Source organism: Nelumbo nucifera, chromosome 8 (genome assembly GCF_055504915.1).
Source record: "Nelumbo nucifera cultivar China Antique chromosome 8, China Antique-T2T, whole genome shotgun sequence".
NCBI lineage: Eukaryota > Viridiplantae > Streptophyta > Magnoliopsida > Proteales > Nelumbonaceae > Nelumbo > Nelumbo nucifera.
In genome coordinates, this window is record NC_142656.1 from 54,844,029 (window position 1) to 54,849,180 (window position 5,152).

The 5,152-nt window shown below is 36.8% G+C and overlaps 1 long non-coding RNA gene across 1 annotated transcript; it reads left to right on the plus strand.

Moving 5' to 3' along the window:
• The first annotated feature begins 3,218 nt into the window (after positions 1 to 3,218).
• Positions 3,219 to 4,712, plus strand: LOC148790018 (uncharacterized). The gene is made up of 2 exons (XR_016079337.1): positions 3,219 to 3,572; positions 4,175 to 4,712. It is a non-coding gene; the product is annotated as an uncharacterized LOC148790018 (long non-coding RNA).
• The last annotated feature ends 440 nt before the right edge of the window (positions 4,713 to 5,152 follow it).

Below are 5,152 nucleotides of genomic sequence, written 5' to 3' on the forward strand. Positions count from 1 at the left end.
GTTTTTGCCAATCTTTATCAGACATACCCTCTGGCTTGCCTTCATCACCTAATATGGTGTCTTCATAGTCATAACAACAGAGAAAATCCATCATTCTAGACTTCCATATTGAATAGTTTGAATCAATGAGCCTAATCATAGTGCCACTGTTGTTATTGGTCGAATCCTCCATTTAATTAGCACAAGAAATTCCTCAAAGGAACCTGGCTCTGATACCACTTGTTGGGAATAAGCCTGCTATCTCACAATAGCCAAATAACACTTAATCTGGATTGAAGCAAAGTAATTCTCATTCCCTCTTTGTGCAATTAAATGAGCATGCAAGCCAAACAATATCAACCAAATAGAAAGTGTATGCAATAACAAGAACATAATCCACACATAAAGACACAAGATTTTAACGTGGAAAACCCTCCAAAACGAAGGGAAAAACCACGGGCATAAAACTTCCACTAATAAATTTAATGGGATACAGCAAAGTTCTTCTCTAGCAGTAAATCTAGAGGATATCAGCATCAACTACTCACCCAAGAAAAGGTGGATTTCATCACATATTACCAAATAACTCAAAGACAAAATTAAATCTCACCAAAAAGATAATAGAGGAGAGGAATAACAAATCAAACCAGTAGATATGCAGCTTGAGGCGCCATTGACTGCATACTGAAATTCCAAGCCGATTGGAGAAAGGATCACTGTGCAGGTTCGTATTCTTCACCCATGAGAACTCAAAAACTTCTCTTCTTCTTTCCCCTAACTCTCTCTCTTTTTCTCTCTCTCTCTCTCTTCTGTTTTCGGTGGTAGACAATTTCAGTTCGCCCCAGTTTTTTTTTTCTTTTTTTAACCCTCCTCACTTCTCTCGCATGCGAAGTTGAGGAGTCGCTTCGCATGAGTCTCTTCAAATCCAATGAGTCTCTTCAAATCCAACTCCCCGCCTCCTTTTTTTTTTTTTCATTGTTTGTGGGCCCTCCACGTGGGAAGGGAGCCCAACCAACATCTCTCTCTCTATCTCTCTCTCTTCTTCTTCTTCTTCTTCTTCCACTGCTGATTCATTTGATTTTCTGCCATTTTAGGACATTAATCCGTGAAGTAGCAACAGATACAAGTGAGAACTTCAAATTTGTGTCATGCTTTAACAATGGAAAAATCTTCTATTTCTTTGACTTTAGGTGATCATATTTTTGAACCAACTCTTCTTATTGTATTAGTTTGTGAATGAAAGTGAATGAGCTACTCCGAGTTTCTCGGTAAGAAGATTATGAAGTAGCATTGGTACTCTGTTTTATTAATCTTATTATCTTTCTTATCTATTCGTTTCTTATAGCTTGCCATGATCCTTTTTTCCTTTAATTTGAAATCTAGTTGCTTGCTACCTTAGTTCTTGAAAGATTGAAATGGATTTAAATACATTTTAATTGAATTTCTTTTGAAGATTATGATCTTTAATTATGTTTTAGGTGCAATCATCATAATTATGAAATTGTAAATTATGTATTTGAATTTCAAAGTATTTTATGCTGGCATTTTTAAATAGAAGAAAAGGCCATTTGAATTTCTTTTTCCCTTAAAACAAAACAAGAAAAAAAGAAAAAGAAAAAAGAAAAGGTGCTATGAAAGGAGGCTTCCTAGCCATTTGGCAAGTGAAGGGTGAAGTGGCACATAATGTGTTTATTGAAAAGCTTCATATAAAAATAAATATAGTTATGTTGTATACTAAAACAAAAACAAGATGAACTGAAGAAGGTGAGCCAAAAAGGCCAAGTGAAAAGAGGGAAGAAGTGAATGACAATAAATATGAACAGATGCCTTTGGAATCCCCCCAAGCTTTTGTAATATAAAGCTTCTCAAGGGCTTTGCTTATAAGTTAAAGAATTAATGTGGAACTAACTATGAATTTTTTGGTATGAAAGCTTCACTTTCACCGGTGCTCCCTCTGTTTCTTTCTCTCTCTCTGACTGATTTTATAACAATGATGTGCACATATTATCTGTATTGACTTAATCCCCATTAATTGCATGTGTTTGCTAATTGCTTATAGGAGATAGTAAGATTTATAGGACTTGATCATATACTAGGAGGAAAGAAGAAATTTGGTAGTCAATCATACGGGGTTTATATTATTCTGTCGTGATATACTTTGCATTCATTAAGACAAAAAATTGGCTAGTGGGTGAGCTGGACTTGAATCGTTTTCTGTGAGTCCAAATGTTCAGTACATTCTACTGGGCCTAAATAAAGTTTTACGGAGTCTGGTGACCAGTAGTCTCATGCTGTGTGGTAGTAAGTACTTAAGTTAGGGCAATTTTTAGATGTTCTTGGCATTGGGAAATGGTTGTAGCATGTGTGGATTTCCAAGGTGGTCTCTTGTGTTTGTTCCACCTGAGGGAGGAAGTTGGTATTATTTTTTGTATATAAATTTCATGAAAACCAAATTGGGGACCAATTGACATAGAATTCATATGAACAACGACTACAAGGTTGGACATGGAAGGTATAATATACAATAGTTCTGTATGAGTTACAACTTAAAGAACAAGTGCTTTGTTTCAGAATTCTATTTTTGTGCTACATCTTCTGCCATTATCTTTGCATTTGCAGAAGCTCCTAACAAGCTTCGCCTGGTGAAACCCACATTATAGAGTCCATTCTTGCCTCTCCATCCGTGGGGAAATGGCCTATTTGGATAACCATCTTGAGTGTTAAAGAATTCCCCTTCTTAGAAAGAAGAAACAAAATGATAACTTATAAAAATCTTTGTTGTATGTCAAGCTGATTTTGGTTGTTGCTGAAACCTCACCTAAAGTTTTTGGTTGTTGTTGAAACCTTCCCTAAAGTTTTACATTTGCAATCACCTTCCTTGAACTTCATGACATAGTTACAAGTAGACTCCTTCTATTATAATATTCTAAAAAGACCAAAATTTTTATTTTCCAAATTTCTTTTCATATTAATTGCTCCCTCAATCCCTTCCAATATTTTTTCTAAAATTGATATGCTTCCCAAATTTGTCCTTTCTTTAAATGGCTCCAAGGTAATGATGCAATTTTTTTTGTTGTTGAAACCAACTACAATAGTAAGTCATTTTAGACATTTCGTGCCTCTAATAACAGAGCGGGTATACTTGCAACTTTCAAAAACTTTAGAGACGGTGATTGCAATTACCAAAATTTAGAAGAGATTTTAGCAACGGTCCAAAACTTAGAGAGGCTTAAGCAGTTTACCCATTCTTACCCACACGAATTGACATTCCCAGCTGGCACCTACCCCGACCGTACATTGAACATCGAAATTGTGAGACGGGGTATCGGTCATTCTCCCTTTTTTAAGCTCCTCCCAATAATACCCGCCTTTGTTCCCCAAATAAATTCGACCGCCGTCCACTGGCGGCGTATTCCGGCGAGGTAAACATTTCAGAAGTTCTAAACAGGGTTAATGCAAACGTACACAAAGCGAAGATTGAGCATAGCTGTAGAACGGATTCGGAACTCTACGATGGAAAACCAATCAGAAAGCAAGGTTTATGTACATTACAACCACACTGATCCCTGCAAGCAAGCGAGGTGGACTGCGAGGTACTCTCTTCCTGTTCCTGTCGTCTATAAGGGCCTGTTTTGCTCCGAATAGGCTGTGATCCAAACTGAGGCAAATGACTCGGTTTAGTCAAACTCATTTTCTATGCTGATATTAATTTTGTTAGTTGTGGCCAAAACCTTGAAAATCCAGTTCGTATATAGTAACTATTCAAATGGGTTTTATAGTGATTCTTCGGGCTTGTAGAACTTGGTTCCAAGTAACACTTGGAATCTAGTTTTGTTCGATTTCTGAGTCGACCTAGTTGTTTTCTGGGTGACTTTTGTAAGAGTCTGTTCCGGGGAACACTTGGAAGCCAGTGGGCGTTTTCTGGAAGACTGAGCTTAATACTGGACTCTGGGGAATACATGGAAATTTACTCTTGATCGACTTATGAGTTGGCCCAGTTACATTTCCGTGACCCGTACCAGTCGAGTTTGTATCCTGAGATAGGACAGCAACATTTTATAAAGCATTGCACAAGTGTTTTTTGCGGTTCTCCTTTCCGGTACTATAATTTCATTTTTGTTCTCCTCATCAACGATTGCATTACTATTAAATTTATCAATTTTACCCAAATAATTGATGTTCATACTATTGGCAGGGAGAGTTATCAATTCATGTACCAAAGGCCATGGCAATACGTTAACGATTTCTATTTGAATTTGGTGAAGGGGCACTCATCATTGCGTGGTTTGTTTGGAACTGAGGTGGGTCTCAGTAGATTCGTATTTCCTTTTCATTCTTCTTGCTGGGCATACGTCTTAGAATACTCTGGGTAATGACTGTCTAGCTTCTTGAGTAAATTGTTTACTTTTGATTTAGTAAACAAACAAAGGGCCATTGCTTGGTGCAATGGTAAATTCTCGGTCTGACAAGCGTTCAAAGCTGGTTTGAGCCTGACAATGGCCACTTCGTGGGAAAAAAGAAAGCCAAATGTTAGGTTCATACCCAGTCCACCCCTCCAAGACCCCAGATAGCTGGGACCAGCATTGGATAATGGCCCTTTTAACATAGTGAACAAACAGAATGCTGTACTTGGTCAATGATGGCAATGCATGCTTTGGTTATTTAGATTGTTTGTATCTTACTCGGGATATGAATGAAATTTCCTTTATAAGAGAAAAAGTGGTATTTTTTGATGGACTTCTGTTTATTATTTACATTTATTGGTTCTTTGCTTTGGTTGTCAATGTCCACAATTCTGAAAATTTGGTGGTTTTACTATTTTTGACGAGTCTATCTGTTTTCTTAGAATTGAATACTTGACGAACCAATTGAAAATTTAGTGTTACTGGCGAAGCTAGAATGCAAATCATTATGCATAACTTAATTGGTGTTTGTATAGTCCATTTGGATTTATGTATTTGGAAAAAAAATATACTTTTTTGATCAATAATAACATCTTCATTAAATTAAAAGAAAAGAAGGATTACGGATACAAGAGGGGAGATAAAATATCTTAGCTCCCCAAAAACATAATACAAAGGGAATACAAGAGAAAAAATTAAAGACTAGCCCAAAAGACAGACTCCCTATTCATCCCTTGCTTGACCAGCCCATCAGCAATTGAGTTGACACT